Consider the following 25,741-nt stretch of genomic DNA (forward strand, 5'->3'; position numbering starts at 1 on the left):
TATTCGAATTTCTTATCTCTCTCATCTCTTTCTATTTATTTTATTTATTTACTAACACTTCTCTTCTTCTTATAATTCGAACCCTCTCCCTCTCTCTGTGTTCGAATTCTTCTCATTCTATCTTTACATCATTCTTCTATTCTTCTACTCACATAAAGGAATCTCTATACTGTGACATAGAGGATTCCTCTTCTTTTCTGTTCTCTTCTTTTTCATATGAGCAGGAACAAGGATAAGAACATTCTTGTTGAAGCTGATCCTGAACCTGAAAGGACTCTGAAGAGGAAGCTAAGAGAAGATAAAGCATAAAACTCTGGAGAGGAACTAACAGAAATTTTCGAAAAAAAAGAAGACATGGCAGCCGAAAATAACAACAATGGTGGAGATGCAAGGAAGATGCTTGGTGACTTTACTGCACCTACTTCTGACTTCTATGGAAGAAGCATCTCAATTTCTGCAATTGGAGCAAACAACTTTGAGCTTAAGCCTCAATTAGTTTCTCTAATGCAGCAGAATTGCAAGTTTTATGGACTTCCATTGGAAGATCCTCATCAGTTCTTAGTTGAATTCTTGCAAATCTGTGACACTGTTAAGACCAATGGGGTTAATCCTAAGGTCTATAGACTTATGCTTTTCCCTTTTGCTGTAAGAGACAGAGCTAGGACATGGTTGGACTCACAACCTAAAGAAAGCTTGAACTCTTCGGAAAAGTTAGTTAATGCTTTCTTGGCCAAATTCTTTCCACCTCAAAAGTTGAGCAATCTTAGAGTGGAAGTCCAAACCTTCAGACAAAAGGAAGGTGAATCCCTCTATGAAGCTTGAGAAAGATACAAGCAATTGATCAGAAGGTGTCCTTCTGACATGCTTTCAGAATGGAGCATCCTATGTATATTCTATGATGGTCTGTCTGAATTGTCCAAGATGTCATTGGATCACTGGTGCACGAAATTGTGATCTCCAGGCTCGAACAAATCCTGGTAATGGCTCCAAAGCTTGGTGCTCTGATCTTAATTCATAATTGTCACAACTTCGATACAACTAACCAGCAAGTGCACTGGGTCGTCCAAGTAATACCTTACGTGAGTAAGGGTCGAATTCCACGGAGATTGTTGGTATGAAGCAAGCTATGGTCACCTTGTAAATCTCAGTCAGGCAGATATAAAGTGATAATGGTGTTTTCGAATATTATATAATAAAATAGGGATAGAGATACTTATATAATTCATTGGTAGGAATTTCAGATAAGCGAATGGAGATGCTTTTCGTTCCTCTGAACCTCTGCTTTCCTGCTATCTTCATCCAATCAGTCTTACTCCTTTCCATGGCTGGCTTTATGTGATACATCACCACTGTCAATGGCTACTTTTGGTCATCTCTCGGGAAAATGATCCAATGCCCTGTCACGGCACGGCTAATCGTCTGGAGGCATCACCCTTGCCAATGGCTTCATCTTATCCTCTCAGTGAATAATATGCTCACGCACCCTGTCACGGCACGGCTATTCATCTGTCGGTTCTCGATCATGATGGAATAGGATTTACTATTCTTTTGCGTCTGTCACTAACGCCCTGCAATCGCGAGTTAGGAGCTCGTCACAGTCATTCAATCATTGAATCCTACTCGGAATACCACAGACAAGGTTTAGACTTTCCGGATTCTCTTGAATGCCGCCATCATTCTAGCTTACGCCACGAAGATTCCGGTTAAGAGATCTAAGAGATATTCATTCTAGCTTATTTCATGTAGAACGGAAGTGTTTGTCAGGCACGTGTTCATAGGGGAGATGGTGATGAGCGTCACACATAATCATCACCTTCATCACGTTCTTGGGTGCGAATGGATATCTTAGAAGCAAAATAAGATGAATTGAATAGAAAACAGTAGTACTTGCATTAATCTTTGAGGAACAGCAGAGCTCCACACCTTAATCTATGGAGTGTAGAAACTCTACCGTTAAAAATACATAAGTGAAGGTCCAGGCATGGCCGAGATGGCCAGCCCCCTAAAACGTGATCAAAGGATCATAAGGTAATCCAAAGATAATCCAAAGATGGTCAAAAAAAGACGTCTAATATAATAGTAAGAGGTCCTATTTATAATAAACTAGCTACTATGGTTTACATGAGTAAGTATTTGATGTATAAATCCACTTCCGGGGTCCACTTGGTGTGTGTTTGGGCTGAGCTTAAGTGTTGCACGTGCAGAGGCCATTTGTGGAGTTGAACGCCAGTTTCTGTGCCAGTTTGGGCGTTCAACTCTGGTTTTGGATCCTTTTCTGGCGCTGGACGCCAGATTTGGGCAGAAGGCTGGCGTTGAACGCCAGTTTACGTCGTCAATTCTTGGCCAAAGTATGGACTATTATATATTTCTGGAAAGCCCTGGATGTCTACTTTCCAACGCAATTGGAAGCGCGCCATTTCGAGTTCTGTAGCTCCAAAAAATCCACTTTGAGTGCAGGGAGGTCAGAATCCAACAGCATCAGCAGTCCTTCTTCAACCTCTGAATCTGATTTCTGCTCAAGTCCCTCAATTTCAGCCAGAAAATACCTGAAATCACAGAAAAATACACAAACTCATAGTAAAGTCCAGAAATGTGAATTTAACATAAAAACTAATGAAAACATCCCTAAAAGTAACTAGATCCTACTAAAAACATACTAAAAACAATGCCAAAAAGCGTATAAATTATCCGCTCATCACAACACCAAACTTAAATTGTTGCTTGTCCCCAAGCAACTGAAAATCAAATAGGATAAAAAGAAGAGAATATACTATAAATTTCAAACTATCAATGAAACAGAGCTTCAATCATATGAGCGGGACTTATAGCTTTTTGCCTCTTGAATAGTTTTGGCATCTCACTTTATCCATTGAGGTTCAGAATGATTGGCATCTATAGGAACTTCAGATTTCGAATAGTGTTATTGACTCTCCTAGTTCAGTATGATGATTCTTGAACACAGCTTCTTTATGAGTCTTGGCCGTGGCCCTAAGCACTTTGTTTTCCAGTATTGCCACCGGATACATAAATGCCACAGACACATAATTGGGTGAACCTTTTCAGATTGTGACTCAGCTTTGCTAAAGTCCCCAATTAGAGGTGTCCAGGGTTCTTAAGCACACTCTTTTTTTTGCTTTGGACCTTGACTTTAACCGCTCAGTCTCAAGTTTTCACCTGACACCTTCACGCCACAAGCACATGGTTAGGGACAGCTTGGTTTAGCCGCTTAGACCAGGATTTTATTCCTTTAGGCCCTCCTATCCACTGATGCTCAAAGCCTTGGGATCCTTTTTATTTCCCTTGCCTTTTGGTTTTAAGGGTTATTGGCTTTTTCTGCTTGCTTTTTCTTTTTCTTTCTATTTTTTTTTCGCCTATTTTTTTTTTCTGCAAGCTTTGTTCTTTGCTGCTTTTTCTTGCTTCAAGAATCATTTTTATGATTTTTCAGATTATCAAATAACATGTCTCCTAGTCATCATTCTTTCAAGAGCCAACATATTTAACATTCTTAAACAACAACTTCAAAAGACATATGCACTGTTCAAGCATACATTCAGAAAACAAGAAGCATTGTCACCACATCAATATAATTAAACTAAGTTCAAGGATAAATTCGAAACTCATGTACTTCTTGTTCTTTTTGAGTTAAAACATTTTTCATTTAAGAGAGGTGATGGATTCATAGGACATTCATATCTTTAAGACAAAGTTACTAACTACTAATGATCATGTAATGAAGACACAAACATAGATAAGCACATAACATAGAAAACGAAAAATAGAAGAATTAAGAACAAGGAATGAATCCACCTTAGTGATGGTGGCGTTTCCTTCTTGAGGAACCAATGATGTCCTTGAGCTCTTCTATGTCTCTTCCTTGTCTTTGTTGCTCCTCCCTCATTGCTTTTTGATCTTCTCTTATTTCATGAAGCATGATGGAGTGCTCTTGATGTTCCACCCTTAGTTGTCCCATATTGGAACTCAATTCTCCTAGGGAGGTGTTGATTTGCTCCCAATAGTTTTGTGGAGGAAAGTGCATTTGAGGCATCTCAGGGATCTCATGGAAGTGAGCTTCTTGCGCCTCTTGAGCTCCATGACTGGGCTCTCTTGCTTGCTCCATTTTTTTCTTAGTGATGGGCTTGTCCTCCTTGATAAGGATATCTCCCTCTATGTCAATCCCAGCCGAATTGCATAGGTGGCAAATGAGGTGAGGAAAGGCTAACCTTGCCATGGTGGATGACTTGTCAGCCACCTTGTAGAGTTCTTGAGGTATAATCTCATGAACTTCCACCTCTTCTCCAATCATGATGCTATGGATCATGATGGCCCGGTCTATAGTAACTTCAGACCGGTTGCTAGTGGGAATGATTGAGCATTGAATAAACTCCAACCATCCTCTAGCTATAGGCTTGAGGTCCAATCTTCTTAGTTGAACCGGCTTGCCTTTGGAGTCAATCTTCCATTGAGGTCCTTCTACACATATGTCCATAAGGACTTGGTCCAACCTTTGATCAAAGTTGACTCTCCTTGTGTAGGGGCGTGCGTTCTCTTCCATGTATGGCAAGTTGAACGCCAACCTCACATTCTCCGGACTAAAATCTAAGTATTTCCCCCGAACCATTGTAACATAGTTCTTTGGATCCGGGTTCTTACTTTGATCATGGTTCTTGGTGATCCATGCATTGGCATAGAACTCTTGAACCATTAGGATGCCGACTTGTTGGATGGGATTTGTTAGAACTTCCCAACCTCTTTTTTGAATTTCATGTCGGATCTCCGGATACTCATTTCTTTAGAGTTTAAAAGGGACCTCAGGGATCACCTTCTTCTTGGCCACAACATCATAGAAGTGGTCTTGATGGGCTTTGGAGATGAACATTTCCATCTCCCATGACTCGGATGTGGAAGCTTTTATCTTCCCTTTCCCTCTTCTAGAGGATTCTCCGGTCTTAGGTGCCATCAATGGTAATGGAAAAACAAAAAAGCTATGCTTTTACCATACCAAACTTAGAATATTGCTCGCCCTCGAGCAATAAACAAAAGAATAGAAGAAGAAGAAGAAGAAATATGGAGAGGGAGAGGGAAATGTGGTTTCGGTCAAGAGGAGTGTAGAGGGGTGTGTTGTGTGAATTTGATGAAGAATGGAGGTCTTTATATAGGGAAGGGAGGGGGGGTTAAGGTTCGGCCATATGGGTGGGTTTGGGTGGGAAATTGGTTTTGAATTTTGAAGGTAGGTGGAGTTTATGAGGTAGGTTTATGGGGAAGAGTGGATGGATGTGAGTGGTGAAGAGGTGATGGGGAAGAGAGTTTGAGGTGATTGGTGAAGGGTTTTTGGGGAAGAGTGTTTATGGGGTTGTGTGAAAGAGAGTGGTGAGAAGAAGTGAGTGGAGGTAGGTGGGGATCCTGTGGGGTCCACAGATCCTGAGTGGATCCTGTGGGATCCACAGATCCTGAGTGGATCCTGTGGGGCCCACAGATCCTGAGGTGTTCAAGGAATTACATCCCTGCACCCATTAGGCATGTAAAAATGCCTTTGCACACAACTCTGGGCGTTCAGCGCCAGGTTGGTGGCCATTTTAGGCGTTCAGCGCCCATTTGTGTGCCATTTCTGGCGTTGAACGCCAGAACCATGCCTGTTCTGGCGTTCAGCACCCAGAAGCTGCCCATTTTGGGCGTTCAGCGCCAGAACCATGCTCTGTTCTGGCGCTGAACGCCAGACAGATGCTCCTCCAGGGTGTGATTTTTCTTCTGCTGTTTTTGATTCCGTTTTCACTTTTTATATTTATTTTGTGACTCCACATGATCATGAACCTAAGAAAACATGAAAAATAATAAAAATAAGAATTAGATAAACATTGGGTTGCCTCCCAACAAGCGCTTCTTTAATGTCAATAGCTTGACAGTGGGCCCTCATGGAGCCTCACAGATGTGCAGAGCTTTGTTGAGACTCTCCAATACCAAACTTAGAGTTTGGATATGGGAGTTCAACACTAAACTTAGAGTTTGGTTGTGGCCTCCCAACACCAAACTTAGAGTTTGACTGTGGGGGCTCTGGTTGACTCTGCTTGGAGAGAAGCTTTTTCTGCTTCCTCTCCATGGTTGCAGAGGGAGATCCTTGAGTTTTAAACACAAGGGAGTCCTCATTCCATTGAAGGAATATTTCACCTCTGTCAACATCAATCACAGCTCTTGCTGTGGCCAGGAAAGGTCTTCCTAGGATGATGGATTCATCCTCTTCCTTTCCAGTATCCAGGACTACGAAATCAGTAGGGATGTAAAGGCCCTCAACCTTTACTAGCACATCCTCTACTTGTCCATAAGCCTGTTTTCTTGAGCTGTCTGCCATCTCTAGTGAGATTTTAGCAGCTTGCACCCCATAGATTCCCAGTTTCTCTATTACAAAGAGGGGCATGAGGTTTATTCCTGAACCAAGGTCACACAGAGCCTTAAAGATCATGGTGCCTATGGTACAGGGTATTATGAACTTTCCAGGATCCTGTCTCTTCTGAGGCAATGTCAGTTGATCCAGATCACTTAGTTCATTGATGAACAAGGGAGGTTCAACTTCCCAAGTATTAATGCCAAATAACTTGGCATTCAGCTTCATGATTGCACCAAGAAACTTGGCAGTTTGCTCTTCAGTAACATCCTCATTCTCTTCAGAAGAGGAATATTCATCAGAGCTCATGAAGGGCATAAGGAGGTTCAATGGAATCTCTATGGTCTCTAGATGAGTCTCAGATTCCTTTGGTTCCTCAGAGGGAAGCTCCTTATTGATCACTGGACGTCCCAGGAGGTCTTCCTCCTTGGGATTCACGTCCTCCACTCCACTTGTAGGTTCGGCCATGGTGCTTATGTCAATGGCCTTGCACTCTCCTTTTGGGTTCTCTTCTGTATTGCTTGGGAGAGTACTAGGAGGGATTTCAGTGATCCTTTTACTCAGCTGGCCCACTTGTGCTTCCGAATTTCTAATGGAAGACCTTGTTTCATTCATGAAACTTACAGTGGCCTTAGATAGATCAGAGACTAGATTTGCTAAATTAGAGGCATTTTGTTCAGAGTTCTCTGTCTGTTGCTGAGTTGATGATGGAAAAGGCTTTCTATTGCTAAACCTGTTTCTTCCACCATTATTAAAGCCTTGTTGGGGCTTTTGATCCTTCCATGAGAAATTTGGATGATTTATCCATGTTGAGTTATAGGTGTTTCCATAAGGTTCACCTAAGTAATTCACCTCTGCTATTGCAGGGTTCTCAGGATCATAAGCTTCTTCTTCAGGAGAAGCCTCTTGAGTACTGTTGGATGCAGCTTGCATTCCATGCAGACTCTGAGAAATCATATTGACTTGCTGAGTCAATATTTTATTCTGAGCCAATATGGCATTCAGAGTATCAACCTCAAGAACTCCCTTCTTCATAGGCGTCCCATTACTCACAGGATTCCTTTCAGAAGTGTACATGAACTGGTTATTAGCAACCATGTCAATGAGTTCTTGTGCTTCTGCAGGCGTTTTCTTTAGGTGAATGGATCCACCTGCAGAAGTGTCCAGTGACATCTTTGATAGCTCAGATAAACCTTCATAGAATATATCCAGGATGGTCCATTCTGAAAGCATGTCAGAAGGACACTTTTTGATCAACTGTTTGTATCTTTCCCAAGCTTCATAGAGGGATTCACCTTCTTTCTGTCTGAAGGTTTGAACATCAGCTCTAAGCTTGCTCAGGTTTTGAGAAGGAAAGTACTTGGCTAAGAAAGCCGTGACCAGCTTATCCCAAGAGTTCAGGCTGTCTTTGGGTTGAGAATCCAACCATAATCTAGCTCTGTCTCTTACAGCAAAAGGGAAAAGCATGAGCCTGTAGACTTCAGGATCTACTCCATTAGTCTTAACAGTATCACATATCTGCAAGAATTCAGTTAAGAACTGAAAGGGATCTTCAGATGGAAGTCCATGAAACTTGCAGTTCTGCTGCATCAGAGAAACTAATTGAGGTTTCAGCTCAAAGTTGTTTGCTCCAATGGCAAGAATGGAGATGCTTCTTCCATGTAAATTGGAATTAAGTGCAGTAAAGTCACCAAGCGTCCTCCTTTCATTATTATTATTTTCGGCTGCCATCTCCTCTGCCTGTTCGAAAATTTCTGAAAGGTTTTCTCTGGATTGTTGTAATTTAGCTTCTCTTAATTTTCTCTTCAGAGTCCTTTCAGGTTCTGGATCTGCTTCCACAAGAATGTTCTTATCCTTGCTCCTGCTCATATGACAAAGAAGAAGGCACAGAAAAATAATAATAATAATAATAGAGATCCTTTATACCACAGTATAGGGATCCCTGTGTGAGTAGAAGAAGAGGGGGAGACAAAGAATGTAATATAATGGAAGAAACACAACTGTGAGGATGGCAGAGATGTGAGATGAGATGTTAGGATATGAATGAATAAATAGAATAAGATGGGGGAGGGATAATTTTCGAAAATTATTTTGAAAAAGAGTTAGTGATTTTCGAAAATGGTTTTTGAAAAAATGTTAGTATTTTTCGAAAATTTTTTTTTAAATAAAAATAAAAATAATTAGTTAATGAAAAAGAAATTTTTGAAAAAGAGGGAAGATATTTTCGAAAATGAGAGAGAGAGAGTTAGTTAGGTAGTTTTGAAAAAGTTAAGAAACAAACAAAAAGTTAGTTAGTTAGTTGAAACAAATTTTGAAAAGATAAGAAGTTAGGAAGTTAGAAAAGATATTTTGAAAAGATATTTTTTTGAAAAAGATAGGATAAGAAGATATTTTTGAAAAGATATGATTGAAATTAGTTTTGAAAAAGATTTGATTTTTAAAATCTCAATTAATGACTTGATTCATAAGAAATTACAAGATATGATTCTAGAACATAAAGTTTGAATCTTTCTTAACAAGCAAGTAACAAACTTGAAATTTTTGAATCAAAACATTAATTGCTTATTGTTATTTTCGAAAATTTGATTTAAAAATAAGAAAAACATTTTTGAAAAACATTTTTGGAATTTTCGAAAATAACTAAAAATTTTTGAAAAAGAATTGATTTTTGAAAAAGATTTTGAAAAAGATAAGATTTTCAAATTGAAAATTTGATTTGACTCATAAGAAACAACTTGATTTTTAAAAATTTTTGAAAAAGTCAACTCAAATTTTCGAATTTGATGAGAGAAAAAGGGAAAGATATTTTTTTGATTTTTGAATTTTTATGATGCAAGAGAAAAACACTAAAAAGATGCAATGCATGAAATATTTAGATCAAAACATGTGATGCATGCAAGAATGCTATGAATGTCAAGATGAACACCAAGAACACTTTGAATGTCAAGATGAACATCATAGACACAATTTTAAAAAATTTAAAATGCAAAGAAAACATGCAAGACACCAAACTTAGAATTCTTTAATGCTTAGACACTAAGAATTCAAGAATGCTTATGAAAAACATGAAAAGACACAAAACAAAAAATCATCAAGATCAAACAAGAAGGCTTACCAAGAACAACTTGAAGATCATGAAGAACACTATGAATGCATGAAATTTTCGAAAAATGCAAGATGCACATGCAATTGACACCAAACTTATAACATGACTCAAGACTCAAACAAGAAACAGAAAAATATTTTTGATTTTTATGATTTTCTAATTTTTTTGTATTTTTTTTTTTCGAAAATTAGTTGAAAAAGGAAAATAAGGATTCCAAAATTTTTAATATGAATTCCAGGAATCTTGCATTGTCAGTCTAAAACTTCAGTCCAGGAATTAGACATGGCTCACTAGCCAGCCAAGCTTTCAATGAAAGCTCCAGTCCAAAACACTAGACATGGCCAATGGCCAGCCAAGCTTCAGCCTTTAACACGAGAGTATATTGCTCTTTGATAACAAATTGCAAGCCTCAGTCCAAATAAATTTAGACATGACTTTACAGCCAGCTAGGCTTCAACATGCTTCATGAAACACTAGAATTCATTCTTAAAAATTTTGAATAAATTTTTGAAAACATTTTTATATAAATTTTTCGAAAACAGATGAGAGATTTTTGAAAATATTTTTTTGAAAAATTTTTGAAAAGAAAACAAAACGAAAAGAAAATTACCTAATCTGAGCAACAAGATGAACCGTCAGTTGTCCAAACTCGAACAATCCCCGGCAACGGCGCCAAAAACTTGGTGCACAAAATTGTGATCTCCAGGCTCGAACAAATCCTGGTAATGGCTCCAAAGCTTGGTGCTCTGATCTTAATTCATAATTGTCACAACTTCGATACAACTAACCAGCAAGTGCACTGGGTCGTCCAAGTAATACCTTACGTGAGTAAGGGTCGAATTCCACGGAGATTGTTGGTATGAAGCAAGCTATGGTCACCTTGTAAATCTCAGTCAGGCAGATATAAAGTGATAATGGTGTTTTCGAATATTATATAATAAAATAGGGATAGAGATACTTATGTAATTCATTGGTAGGAATTTCAGATAAGCGAATGGAGATGCTTTTCGTTCCTCTGAACCTCTGCTTTCCTGCTATCTTCATCCAATCAGTCTTACTCCTTTCCATGGCTGGCTTTATGTGATACATCACCACTGTCAATGGCTACTTTCGGTCATCTCTCGGGAAAATGATCCAATGCCCTGTCACGGCACGGCTAATCGTCTGGAGGCATCACCCTTGCCAATGGCTTCATCTTATCCTCTCAGTGAATAATATGCTCACGCACCCTGTCACGGCACGGCTATTCATCTGTCGGTTCTCGATTATGCTGGAATAGGATTTACTATCCTTTTGCGTCTGTCACTAACGCCCTGCAATCGCGAGTTAGGAGCTCGTCACAGTCATTCAATCATTGAATCCTACTCGGAATACCACAGACAAGGTTTAGACTTTCCGGATTCTCTTGAATGCCGCCATCATTCTAGCTTACGCCACGAAGATTCCGGTTAAGAGATCTAAGAGATATTCATTCTAGCTTATTTCATGTAGAACGGAAGTGTTTGTCAGGCACGTGTTCATAGGGGAGATGGTGATGAGCGTCACACATAATCATCACCTTCATCACGTTCTTGGGTGCGAATGGATATCTTAGAAGCGAAATAAGATGAATTGAATAGAAAACAGTAGTACTTGCATTAATCTTTGAGGAACAGCAGAGCTCCACACCTTAATCTATGGAGTGTAGAAACTCTACCGTTAAAAATACATAAGTGAAGGTCCAGGCATGGCCGAGATGGCCAGCCCCCTAAAACGTGATCAAAGGATCATAAGGTAATCCAAAGATAATCCAAAGATGGTCAAAAAAAGATGTCTAATATAATAGTAAGAGGTCCTATTTATAATAAACTAGCTACTAGGGTTTACATGAGTAAGTATTTGATGTATAAATCCACTTCCGGGGCCCACTTGGTGTGTGTTTGGGCTGAGCTTAAGTGTTGCACGTGCAGAGGCCATTTGTGGAGTTGAACGCCAGTTTCTGTGCCAGTTTGGGCGTTCAACTCTGGTTTTGGATCCTTTTCTGGCGCTGGACGCCAGATTTGGGCAGAAGGCTGGCGTTGAACGCCAGTTTACGTCATCAATTCTTGGCCAAAGTATGGACTATTATATATTGCTGGAAAGCCCTGGATGTCTACTTTCCAACGCAATTGGAAGCGCGCCATTTTGAGTTCTGTATCTCCAAAAAATCTACTTTGAGTGCAGGGAGGTCAGAATCCAACAGCATCAGCAGTCCTTCTTCAACCTCTGAATCTGATTTCTGCTCAAGTCCCTCAATTTTAGCCAGAAAATACCTGAAATCACAGAAAAACACACAAACTCATAGTAAAGTCCAGAAATGTGAATTTAACATAAAAACTAATGAAAACATCCCTAAAAGTAACTAGATCCTACTAAAAACATACTAAAAACAATGCCAAAAAGCGTATAAATTATCCGCTCATCAATCACTCTGCTGGTGGATCTCTTCATCTGAAGAAGACGCCTGCAGAAGCCCAGGAACTCATTGAAATGGTTGCAAATAACCAGTTCATGTACACTTTTGAAAGAAATCCTGTGAATAATGGGACAACTCAGAAGAAAGGAGTTCTTGAGATTGATACTCTGAATGCCATATTGGTTCAGAATAAAATATTGACTCAGCAAGTCAATATGATTTATCAGAGTCTGACTGGAATGCAAGCTGCATCCGGCAATACTAAAGAAACTTTCTCTGAAGAAGAAGCTTACGACCCTGAGAACCCTACAATGGAAGAGGTGAATTACGTGGGAGAATCCTATGGAAACACCTATAATCCTTCATGGAGAAATCATCCGAATTTCTCATGGAAGGATCAACAAAAGCCTAATCAAGGCTTCAATAATAATAATGGTGGAAGAAATAGGTTTGGCAATAGCAAGCCTTTTCCATCATCTTCTGAGCAACAGACAGAGAATTCTAAGCAGAGCAACTCTGACTTAGCAACTATAGTCTTTGATCTATCTAAGACCACTCTCAGTTTTATGACTGAAACAAGGTCCTCCATTAGAAATTTGGAGGTACAAGTTGGTCAACTGAGTAAAAGAGTGGCCGAAACTCCTCCAAGTACTTTCTCAAGCAATACAGAAGAGAATCCAAAGAGAGAGTGCAAGGCCATCAATATACTCAACATGGCCGAATGCATAGAGGAGGAAGAGGTAGTGAACGCCAGTGAGGAAGACTTCAATGGACGTTCACTGGCCACTAAGGAGTTCCCTATTGAGGAACCAAAGGAATTTGAGGCTCATATAGAGACCATAGAGATTCCACTGAACTTTCTGTTGCCATTCATGAGCTCTGATGAGTATTCTTCCTCTGAAGAGGATGAAGATATTATTGAAGAGTAAGTTGCTCAGTATTTAGGAGCAATCATGAAGCTGAATGCCAAGTTATTTGGTAATGAGACTTGGGAGGATGAACCTCCATTGCTCATCAATAAACTAAATACCTTGGTTCAACAGAAATTACCTCAGAAGAAACCGGATCCCGAAAAGTTCTTAATACTTTGCATCATAGGCACCATGACCTTTAAGAAGGCTCTGTGTGACCTTGTTTCAAGTATAAACCTCATGCCACTCTCTATAATGGAGAAACTGGGGATCTTTGAGGTACAAGCTGCAAGAATCTCATTAGAGATGGCAGACAATTCAAGGAAACAGGCTTATGGACTTGTAAAGGATGTATTAGTGAAGGTTGAAGGCTATTACATCCCTGCTGACTTCATAATCCTAGATACTGGGAAGGATGAAGATGAATCCATCATCCTTGGAAGACCCTTCCTAGCCACAACAAGAGCTGTGATTGATGTGGACAGAGGAGAGTTAGTCCTTCAATTGAAAGAGGACTACCTTGTGTTTAAGGCTCAAGGATCTTCTTCTGTAACCATGGAGAGGAAGCATGAAAAGTTTCTCTCAATACAGAGTCAAACAGAGCCCCCACACTCAACTTCTAAGTTTGGTGTTGGGAGACCAACATCAAGCTCTGAGTCTCTGTGAAGCTCTCTAAGAGCTCACTGTCAAGCTATTGACATTAAAGAAGTGCTTGTTGGGAGGCAACCCAATGTTATTTAGTTATATTTATTTATTTTCCATTGTTATTTTATATTTTCCTTAGGTTGGTGATCATGTGAAGTCATAAAAACAACTGCAAAATTAAAGCAAAATGAAAAACAGCATGAAAAATAGCACACCCTGGAGGACAGGCTTACTCGCGTTTAAACGCCAGTAAGGATAGCAGAATGGGCGTTTAACGCCCAGCCTGGCAGCATTCTGGGCGTTAAATGCTAGAAATGGGTAGCAGACTGGCGTTTAACGCAAGGAAAGGTAGCAGAGATGGCGTTAAACGCCAGAATTGCCACACAATGGGCGTTTGAACGCCAGAATAGTGCAGGGAGTAGAATTCCTTGACACCTCAGGATCTGTGGACCCCACAGGATCCCCACCTACCCCCACCTCTTCTTCTCTCCTCTTCACACCTTTCCATAACACTCTTCCCCAAATACCCTTGACCAATCCCATCAATAACTCTTCCCCAAATACTCTTCACCTATCAAATCTTACCCTCTTCTCCATAATCTCTTCACCACTCACATCCATCAATCATAAAACCCCACCTACCTCACCATTCAAATTCAAACCATTTCCCTTCCAAACCCACCCCTTCATGATCGAATCCCCTCTCTCTCCTACCCTATAAATACCCCTCATCACTACCTTCATTTTCACACATCACAAACACTTCTTTCCCCCTTGGCCGAACCACTCATCTCCCTCCATCTCCTCTATTTTTTCTTTTTCTACTCATTTCTTTCGTCTTTTGCTCGAGGACGAGCAACCATTCTAAGTTTGGTGTGGGAAAAGCTAAAGATTTTTGTCTTTCCATAACCATTAATGGCACCTAAGGCCGGAGAAACCTCTAGAAAGAGGAAAGGAAAGACAATTGCTTCCACCTCCGAGTCATGGGAGATGGAGAGATTCATCTCAAAGGTCTATCAAGACCACTTCTATGAAGTTGTGGCCAAGAAGAAGGTGATCCCGAGGTCCCCTTCAAGCTCAAAATGAGGGAGTATCCGGAGATCCGACATGAGATTCAAAGAAGAGGTTGGAAAACTCTCACCAACCCCATTCAACAAGTCAGAATCTTAATGGTTCAAGAGTTCTATGCCAATGCATGGATCACTAGGAACCATGATCAAAGTATGAATCCGAACCCAAAGAATTGGCTCACAAGGGTTCGGGGGAATTACTTAAATTTTAGTCCAGAAAATGTGAGGTTGGCATTCAACTTGCCAATGATGCAAGAAGATCCTCACCTTTTCACTAGAAGGGTCAACTTTGATCAAAGGTTGGACCAAGTCATTAGGGACATTTGTGTGGAAGGAGCTCAATGGAAGAGAGACTCAAAAGGCAAGCCGGTTCAACTAAGAAGGCTTGACATCAAGCCCGTGCCTAGGGAATGGTTGGAGTTCATCCAACGCTCTATCATTCCTACTAGCAACCGGTCTGAAGTTACAATAGACCGGGCTATCATGATCCATAGCATCATGATTGGAGAGGAAGTAGAAGTTCATGAGATCATATCCCTAGAACTCTACAAAGTGGCGGAGAAGCCCTCTACTTTGGCAAGGTTAGCCTTCCCTCATCTCATTTGTACCCTATGCAATTCAGCTGGAATTGTCATAGAGGAAGACATCCTAATTGAAGGAGACAAGCCCATCACTAAGAAGAAGATGGAGCAAACAAGAGAGCCCACTCATGGACCTCAACAAGAGCATGAGGAAGTTCCTCATCATGAAATCCCTGAGATGCCTCAAGGGATGCACTTCCTTCCACATAATTATTGGGAGCAAATTAACACTTCCTTAGGAGAACTGAGTTCCAACATGGGACAACTAAGGATGGAGCACCAAGAGCATTCCATCCTCCTCCATGAAATTAGAGAAGACCAAAGAGCCATGAGGGAGGAGCAACAAAGGCAAGGAAGAGACATAGAGGAGCTCAAGCACTCCATAAGATCTTCAAGAGGAAGAACTAGCCGCCATCACTAAGGTGGACCTGTTCTTTAATTTCCTTGTTTTTATTTTTCTGTTTTTCGAAAATTATGCTTTATGTCTTGTCTATGTTTGTGCCTTTATTACATGATCATTCATGTCTAGTGTCTATGTCTTAAAGCTATGAATGTCCTATGAATCCTTCACCTTTTTTAAATGAAAAATGTTTTTAATTGCAAAAGAACAAGAAGTACATGATTTCAAATTCTATCTTGAAATCAGTTTAATTATTTTGATGTGGTGGCAATACTTTTTGTTTTCTGAATGAATGCTTGAACAGTGAATTTGTTGTTTATGAATGTTAAAATTGTTGGCTCTTGAAAGAATAATGAAAAGGAGAAATGTTATTGATAATCTAAAAATTATAAAATTGATTCTTGAAGCAAGAAAAAGCAGTGAATACAAAGCCTACAGGAAAAAATAGCGAAAAAAAGAAAAAAATGCGAAAAAAAAGAATTGGAAAAAGAAAGAAAAAGAAAAAGCAAGCAGAAAAAGCCAGTAACCCTTTAAACCAAAAGGCAAGGGTAGAAAAATGATCCAAGGCTTTGAGCATTAATGGATAGGAGGGCCCACATGAATAAAATCCTGACCTAAGCGGCTAAATCAAGCTGTCCCTAACCATGTGCTTGTGGCGTGAAGGTGTCAAGTGAAAAGCTTGAGACTGAGTGGTTAAAGTCATGGTCCAAAGAAAAAAGAGTGTGCTTAAGAGCTCTGGACACCTCTAATTGGGGACTCTAGCAAAGCTGAGTCACAATCTGAAAAGGTTCACCCAGTTATGTGTCTGTGGCATTTATGTATCCGGTGATAATACTGGAAAATAAGATGCTTAGGGTCATGGCCAAGACTCATAAGGTAGCTGTGCTAAAGAATCAACATACTGAACTAGGAGAATCAATAACACTATCTGAATTCTGAGTTCCTATGGATGCCAATCATTCTGAACTTCAAAGAATAAAATGAGATGCCAAAATTGTTCAGAAGCAAAAAGGCTACAAGTCCCGCTCATCTAATTGAAGCTAAGTTCATTGATAAGTTTAGAATTTATTGTATTTTCTCTTCTTTTTATCCCATTTTGTTTTTAGTTGCTTGGGGACAAGCAACAATTTAAGTTTGGTGTTGTGATGAGCGGATAATTTATACCTTTTTGGCATTGTTTTTACATAGTTTTTAGTATATTTTAGTTACTTTTTATTTCATTTTTATTAGTTTTTATTCAAAAATCATATTTCTAGACTTTACTATGAGTTTGTGTATTTTTCTGTGATTTCAGGTATTTTCTGGCTGAAATTGAGGAACTTGAGCAAAAATCTGATTCAGAGGCTGAAAAAGGACTGTAGATGCTGTTGGATTCTGACCCTCTTGCACTCAAAGTAGATTTTTTGGAGCTACAGAAGCCCAATTGGCGAGCTCTCAATTGATTTGGAAAGTAGACATCCTGGGATTTCCAGAAATATATAATAGTTTATACTTTGCTCGAGATTTAATGGCCCAAACTGGCGTCCAAAGCCAGCCTAAAACATCTTGGCGTAAAACGCCCAAACTGGCACTAGAATTGGAGTTAAACGCCCAAACTGGCACCAAAGCTGGCGTTTAACTCCAGGAACAGCCTATGCACATGTAAAGCTCAATGCTCAGCCCAAGCACACACCAAGTGGACCCTAGAAGTAGATTTCTGCACTATCTGCACTTAGTTACTCATTTTCTGTAATCCTAGGCTACTAGTTTAGTATAAAAACTACTTTTAGAGATTTATTTTATATCTTTTGTCAATCTTTTGTAAGTCTTTGGTTAATCTTATGCTATCATAGACCATTGTTTATGTTTTGGGGGCTGGCCTCACAGCCATGCCTAGACCTTTTTCACTTATGTATTTTCTACGGTGGAGTTTCTACACCCCATAGATTAAGGTGTGGAGCTCTGCTGTTCTTCATGAATTAATGCAAGTACTATTGTTTTTCTTTCACTTCACGCCTACTTCTTCTCCAAGATATACTCTCGTACTTAATTCGGTTAAGTCAGAATGAAGGGGTGACCCGTGACAATCACCTAATCTTCGTTCCTCGCTTAGCCAAGATCGCGTGCCTGACAACCACAAAGCGGTCTACATGATGTTCAACATAGTCATTGGACGACAGCTGGAGTATATTCTCTTGGATATCTAATACACGGACAGAGTTCGTGAGATTAGTATCTTCGTGGTATAGGCTAGAACCAAATGGGCAGCCATTCCTGGGATCCGGAAAGTCTAAACCTTGTCTGTGGTATTCCGAGTAGGATCCGGGAAGGGATGACTGTGACGAGCTTCGAACCTGCGAATGTTGGGCGCAAGTGACAGTGTGCAAAAGGATCAATGGATTCTATTCCGACGCTAGCGGGAACCGACAGATGATTAGCCATGCGGTAGCTGTACCTGATATTTTTCATTCGAGACGAGAAATCCGACCGTTGATTAGCCGTGCAGAAACCGTAGAGGACCATTTTCACTGAGAGGATCTTACAGCTTGCCATGGAAGGAAGTAACGCATGGTTGGAAGAAGGCAATAGGAAATCAGAGGTCAGAAGTAACAAAGCATCTCCAGACGCTTATCTGAAATTCCCACCAATGAATTACATAAGTAACTTTATTTTATTTTTTTATTTTTATTTTAATTATCAAACCTCATAACCATTTGAATCCACCTGACTGAGATATACAAGATGACCATAGCTTGCTTCAAGCCGACAATCTCCGTAGGATCGACCTTTACTCACGTAAGGTATTACTTGGACGACCCAGTGCACTTGCTGGTTAGTTGTACGGAGTTGTGAGAAAAGTGTGAGATCACGATTCCGTGTACCAAGCGTGCCCTACCACCTTTCTCTGGTTGTCGCATGATTCCGTGGGTTAGTGCCCTACCACCTTGCAATCAGAGAGAAGTCGCATTTTCAGAAGGAATAGTTCCGAGGGATAAGTGCCATACCACCTTCTCCCTACAGAGGGAAATATTTCGAAGTGTGCTTGTGATATGCGAAATTGTTACTCAGGTTGTGGATTATTGTTTGAAATTGATTCCCTGGCGATGGCACCAAAAACGGATGCACAGAACCATGGTCTAAACATATCTTCATAACTTCGCATAACTAACCAGCAAGTGCACTGGGTCGTCCAAGTAATAAACCTTACGTGAGTAAGGGTCGATCCCACGGAGATTGTTGGTATGAAGCAAGCTATGGTCACCTTGTAAATCTCAGTCAGGCGGATATAAAATAGTTATGGAGTTTTCGAAATTAATAATAAAAGAAGGATAGAAATACCTATGTAAATCATTGGTGAGAATTTTAGATAAGCGTATGGAGATGCATTCGTTCCTCTGAACCTCTGCTTTCCTGCTGTCTTCATCCAATCAGTCTTACTCCTTTCCATGGCTGGCTTTATGCAAGGGCATCACCGTTGTCAGTGGCTACATCCCCTCCTCTTGTGAAAATGGTCCAAGATGCCCTGTCATGGCACGGCTAATCATCTGAGGTTCCCGATCATGCTGGAATAGGATTCACCCTCCTTTTGCGTCTGTCACTACGCCCAGCACTCGCGAGTTTGAAGCTCGTCACAGTCATTCAATCATTGAATCCTACTCGGAATACCACAGACAAGGTTTAGACTTTCCGGATTCTCTTGAATGCCGCCATCATTCTAGATTACACCACGAAGATTCCGATTAGGAGATCTAAGAGACACTCATTCAATCTAAGGTAGAACGGAGGTGGTTGTCAGGCACGCGTTCATGGGGAATGATGATGATTGTCACGTTCATCACATTCAGGTTGAAGTGCGAATGAATATCTTAGAAGCGAAATAAGATGAATTGAATAGAAAACAGTAGTACTTTGCATTAATCTCTGAGGAACAGCAGAGCTCCACACCTTAATCTATGGAGTGTAGAAACTCTACCGTTAAAAATACATAAGTGAAAGGTCCAGGCATGGCCGAATGGCCAGCCCGCTAAAACGTGATCACAGGATCAGAAATACAATCCAGGATGATTCCAAAGATTTAACTCAGGATGTCTAATACAATAGTAAAAAGTCCTATTTATAATAAACTAGCTACTAGGGTTTACAGAAGTATGTAATTGATGCATAAATCCACTTCCGGGGCCCACTTGGTGTGTGCTTGGGCTGAGCTTGAATGTTACACGTGCAGAGGCTCTTTCTGGAGTTGAACACCAGCTTTTGTGCCAGTTTGGGCGTTGAACTCCACTTTGCAGCTTGTTTATGGCGCTGGATGCCAGAATTGGGCAGAGAGCTGGCGTTGAACGCCAGTTTGCGTCGTCTAAACTTGAGAAACGTATGAACTATTATATATTGCTGGAAAGCCCTGGATGTCTACTTTATAACGCAATTGGAAGTGCACCATTTTGAATTCTGTAGCTCCAGAAAATCCATTTTGAGTGCAGGGAGGTTTGAATCCAACAGCATCAGCAGTCCTTCTTCAACCTCTGAATCTGATTTTTGCTCAAGTCCCTCAATTTCAGCCAGAAAATACCTAAAATCACAGAAAAACACACAAACTCATAGTAAAGTCCAGAAATGTGAATTTAACATAAAAACTAATGAAAAAAAATCCCTAAAAGTAACTAGATTCTACTAAAAACATACTAAAAACAATGCCAAAAAGCGTATAAATTATCCGCTCATCACAACACCAAACTTAACTTGTTGCTTGTCCCCAAGCAACTGAAAATCAAATAGGATAAAAAGAAGAGAATATACTATAAATTCCAAACTATCAATGAAACATAGCTTCAATCAGATGAGCGGGACTTATAGCTTTTTGCCTCTTGAATAGTTTTGGCATCTCACTTTATCCATTGAGGTTCAGAATGATTGGCATCTATAGGAACTCAGAGTTCAGATAGTGTTATTGATTCTCCTAGTTTAGTATGATGATTCTTGAACACAGCTATTTTCTGAGTCTTGGCCGTGGCCCTAAGCACTTTGTTTTCCAGTATTACCACCGGATACATAAATGCCACAGACACATAATTGGGTGAACCTTTTCAGATTGTGACTCAGCTTTGCTAAAGTCCCCAATTAGAGGTGTCCAGGGTTCTTAAGCACACTCTTTTTTTTCTTTGAACCTTGACTTTAACTGCTCAGTCTCAAGTTTTCACTTGACACCTACACGCCACAAGCACATGGTTAGGGATAGCTTGGTTTAGCCGCTTAGGCCAGGATTTTATTCCTTTAGGCCCTCCTATCCACTGATGCTCAAAGCCTTGGGATCCTTTTTATTTACCCTTGCCTTTTGGTTTTAAGGGTTACTGGCTTTTTGCTCTTGCCTCTTGGTTTTAAGAGCTTTTGGCTTTTTCTGCTTGCTTTTTCTTTTTCTTTCTATTTTTTTTTCGCTATATTTTTTTTCTCTTTTTTTTTTTCTGCAAGCTTTGTTCTTTGCTGCTTTTTCTTGCTTCAAGAATCATTTTTATGATTTTTCAGATTATCAAATAACATGTCTCCTTGTCATCATTCTTTCAAGAGCCAACATATTTAACATTCTTAAACAATAACTTCAAAAGACATATGCACTGTTCAAGCATACATTCAAAAAACAAGAAGCATTGTCACCACATCAATATAATTAAACTAAGTTCAAGGATAAATTCAAAACTCATGTACTTCTTGTTCTTTTGAATTAAAACAGTTTTCATTTAAGAGAGGTGATGGATTCACAGGACATTCATAACTTTAAGACAAAGTTACTAAATACTAATGATCATGTAATGAAGACACAAACATAGATAAGCACTTAACATAGAAAACGAAAAACAGAGAATGTAAGAACAAGGAATGAGTCCACCTTAGTGATGGTGGCGTTTCCTTCTTGAGGAACCAATGATGTCCTTGAGCTCTTCTATGTCTCTTCCCTGTCTTTGTTGCTCCTCCCTCATTGCTTTTTGATCTTCTCTGATTTCATGAAGGATGATGGAGTGCTCTTGATGTTCCACCCTTAATTGTCCCATGTTGGAACTTAATTCTCCTAGGGAGGTGTTGATTTGCTCCTAAAAATTCTGTGGAGGCAAGTGCATCCCTTGATGTATCTCAGGGATTTCTTGATGATGAGATTCTTCATGTGCCTGTTGAGATTCATGAATGTGCTCTCTTGTTTGCTCCGTCCTTTTCTTAGTGATGGGCTTGTGAGATGAATCTTTCCATCTCCCATGGCTCAGAGGTGGAAGCATTTGTCTTCCCTTTCCTCTTTCTTGAGGTTTCTCTGGCCTTAGGTGCCATTAATAGTAATGGAAAAACAAAAAGCTTATGCTTTTACCACACCAAACTTAGAATATTGCTCGCCCTCGAGCAAGAGAAGAAAGAATAGATGAAAAAGAAGAAGATATGGAGGAGATAGAGGGATGTGTGTATGGATGTGAGTGGTGAATGAAAAACAGAAGGGATGACCATGAATGGAGAGAGAGAGAGGGTGAGGTGGGTGGGGATCTTGTGAGATTCACAGATCCTGAGATGATCCTGTGGGGTCCACAGATCCTGAGATGATCCTGTGGGGTCCACAGATCCTGAGGTGTTCAAGGAATTACAACCTTGCACCAAATTAGGCATGTAAAATGCCCTTGCACACAACTCTGGGCGTTCAGCACCAGGTTGGTGCCCATTTTGGGCGTTCAACGCCCATTTGTTGCCCATTTCTGGCGTTGAACGCCAGAACCATGCTTGTTCTGGGCGTTCAGCGCCAGCTCTTCTCCAGGGTGCAATTCTGGCGTTCAGCGCTAGAAACCATGCTCTGTTCTGGCGTTGAACGCCAGACAGGTGCTTCTTCCAGGGTGTGATTTTTCTTCCGCTGTTTTTGATTCTGTTTTTAAATTTTTTGTTTATTTTGTGACTCCACATGATCATGAACCTAAGAAAACATGAAAAACAAAAATAAAATTAGATAAATAAACATTGGGTTGCCTCCCAACAAGCGCTTCTTTAATGTCAATAGCTTGACAGTGGGCTCTCATGGAGCCTCACAGATGTGCAGAGCTTTGTTGAGACCTCCCAACACCAAACTTAGAGTTTGGATATGGGGGTTTGACACCAAACTTAGAGTTTGGTTGTGGCCTCCCAACACCAAACTTAGAGTTTGACTGTGGGGGCTTTGGTTGACTCTGCTTTGAGAGAAGCTTTTTCTGCTTCCTCTCCATGGATGCAGAGAGAGATCCTTGAGTTGTAAACACAAGGTTGTCCTTATTTAATTGAAGGATCAATTCTCCTCTGTCCACATCAATCACAGCTCTTGCTGTGGCTAGGAAAGGTCTTCCTAGGATGATGGATTCATCCTCTTCCTTTCCAGTATCCAGGACTATGAAATCAGCAGGGATGTAAAGGCCTTCAACCTTTACTAACACGTCCTCTACTTGTCCATAAGCCTGTTTTCTTGAATTGTCTGCCATCTCTAATGAGATTTTATCAGCTTGCACCCCATAGATTCCCAGTTTCTCTATTACAGAGAGGGGCATGAGGTTTATTCCTGAACCAAGGTCGCAAAGAGCCTTAAAGATCATGGTGCCTATGGTACAAGTTATTATGAACTTTCCAGGATCCTGTCTCTTCTGAGGCAATGTCAGTTGATCCAGATCACTTAGTTCATTGGTGAACAAGGGAGGTTCATCTTCCCAAGTTTCAATACCAAATAATTTGGCATTTAGCTTCATGATCGCACCAAGGAACTTGGCAGCTTGCTCTTCAGTAACATCCTCATTCTCTTCAGAAGAGAATACTCATCAGAGCTCATGAATGGCATAAGGAGGTTCAATGGAATCTCTATGGTCTCTAGATGAGTCTCAGATTCCTTAGGTTCCTTAGAGGGAAGCTCCTTATTGATCACTGGACGTCCCAGGAGGTCTTCCTTCTTGGGATTCACGTCCTTTCCTTCCCTTACAGGTTCGGCCATGGTGTTTAATTCAATGGCCTTGCACTCTCCTTTTGGATTCTCTTCTGTATTGCTTGAGAGAGTACTAGGAGGGGTTTCAGTGATCCTTTTACTCAGCTGGCCCACTTGTGCTTCCAAATTTCTAATGGAAGACCTTGTTTCATTCATGAAACTCATAGTGGCCTTAGATAGATCAGAGACTAAATTTGCTAAGCTAGATGGATTCTGCTCAGAATTCTCTGTCTGTTGCTGAGTGGATGATGGAAAAGGCTTGCTATTGCTAAACCTGTTTCTTCCACCATTATTAAAGCCTTGTTGAGGCTTTTGATCCTTCCATGAGAGATTTGGGTGATTTCTCCATGATGGATTGTAGGTGTTTCCATATGGTTCACCCATGTATTTTAACTCTGCTATTGCAGGGTTCTCAGGATCATAAGCTTCTTCTTCATAAGAAGCCTATTGAGTACTGTTGGATGCAGCTTGCATTCCAGTCAGACTCTGAGAAATCATATTGACTTGCTGAGTCAATATTTTATTCTGAGCCAGCATGGCATTCAGAGTATCAATTTCAAGAACTCCCTTCTTTATAGGTGTCCCATTACTCACAGGATTCCTCTCAGAAGTGTACATGAACTGGTTATTAGCAACCATGTCAATGAGTTCTTGAGCTTCTGCAGGCGTTTTCTTTAGGTGAATGGATCAACCTGCAGAAGTATCCAATGACATCTTTGATAGCTCAGATAAACCATCATAGAATATATCCAAGATGGTCCATTCTGAAAGCATGTCAGAAGGACACTTTTTGGTCAGCTGCTTGTATCTTTCCCAAGCTTCATAGAGGGATTCACCTTCTTTCTGTCTGAAGGTTTGAACATCAGCTCTAAGCTTGCTCAGCTTTTGAGGAGGAAAGAACTTGGCTAAGAAAACCGTGACCAGCTTATCCCAAGAGTTCAGGCTGTCTTTGGGTTGAGAGTCCAACCATATTCTAGCTCTGTCTCTTACAGCAAAAGGAAAAAGCATGAGCCTGTAGACTTCAGGATCTACTCCATTAGTCTTAACAGTATCACAGATCTGCAAGAATTCAGTTAAGAACTGAAAAGGATCTTCAGATGGAAGTCCATGAAACTTGCAGTTCTACTGCATCAGAGAAACTAGCTGAGGTTTCAGCTCAAAATTGTTTGCTCCAATGGTAGGAATGGAGATGCTTCTTCCATGTAAATTGGAATTAGGTGCAGTCAAGTCACCAAGCATTCTCCTTGCATTATTGTTGTTGGGTTCGGCTGCCATCTCCTTTACTTGTTCGAAATTTTCAATAAGGTTATCTCTGGATTGTTGTAATTTAGCTTTTCTTAGTTTTCTCTTTAGAGTCCTTTCAGGTTCTGGATCAGCTTCAACAAAAATGCCTTTTTCTTTGTCCCTGCTCATAAGAAAGAGAAGAGAAAAAGAAAAGAAGAGGAATCCTCTATGTCACAGTAAAGAGGTTCCTTATTGTTAGTATAAGAAGAAAAGAAGAAAAAAATTCGAACACAAATAGAAGAGGGGGTTCGAATTTGGTGAGTGATGTGAGGAAGAGATGTTAGTGGATGAATAAATAAATAGAATAAGATGAGAGAGGGAGAGGATTTTCGAAAAATAATTTTTGAAAAAGAGTTAGTAAATTTTTTTTTTCGAAAATAAAAAATCAAAAATTAAAATAATTAGTTAATTAAAAAGAATTTTTGAAAAAGAGGGAAGATATTTTCGAAAATTAGAGAGAGAGAGTTAGTTAGGTAGTTTTGAAAAAGATAAGAAACAAACAAAAAGTTAGTTAGTTAGTTGAAACAAATTTTGAAAATCAAATTTTTGAAAAAGGTAAGATAGGAAGATATTTTTTGAAAAGATATGATTGAAATTAGTTTTGAAAAAGATTTGATTTTTTTTTAAATCACAATTAATGACTTGATTCACAAGAAATCACAAGATTTGATTCTAGAACTTAAAGTTTGAATCTTTCTTAACAAGCAAGTAACAAACTTGAAATTTTTGAATCAAAACATTAATTGATGATGTTATTTTCGAAAATATGATGTAAAATTAAGAAAAAGATTTTTGAAAGATATTTTTGAAATTTTCGAAAATAACTAAAAAAAATTGAAAAAAGATTTGATTTTTGAAAAAGATTTTGAAAAAGATAAGATTTTTTTTTAAATTGAAAATTTGATTTGACTCATAAAAACAACTAGATTTTAAAAATTTTTGAAAAAGTCAAATCTAATTTTCGAAATTTTAAGAGAGAAAAAGGGAAAGATATT

General features: G+C 39.7%; 2 non-coding genes across 2 annotated transcripts; both read left to right on the forward strand.

Annotated features, from left to right (window-relative positions):
• Nucleotides 1-7,603: 7,603 nt before the first annotated feature.
• Nucleotides 7,604-7,711, forward strand: LOC148576816 (small nucleolar RNA R71). The gene has a single exon (XR_015903376.1). It is a non-coding gene; the product is annotated as a small nucleolar RNA R71 (small nucleolar RNA).
• A 16,519-nt stretch (nt 7,712-24,230) lies between these two features.
• Nucleotides 24,231-24,338, forward strand: LOC148576817 (small nucleolar RNA R71). The gene has a single exon (XR_015903557.1). It is a non-coding gene; the product is annotated as a small nucleolar RNA R71 (small nucleolar RNA).
• The last annotated feature ends 1,403 nt before the right edge of the window (nt 24,339-25,741 follow it).

This window comes from Arachis ipaensis, chromosome B1 (assembly GCF_059453495.1).
Source record: "Arachis ipaensis isolate K30076 ecotype BB chromosome B1, ASM5945349v1, whole genome shotgun sequence".
NCBI lineage: Eukaryota > Viridiplantae > Streptophyta > Magnoliopsida > Fabales > Fabaceae > Arachis > Arachis ipaensis.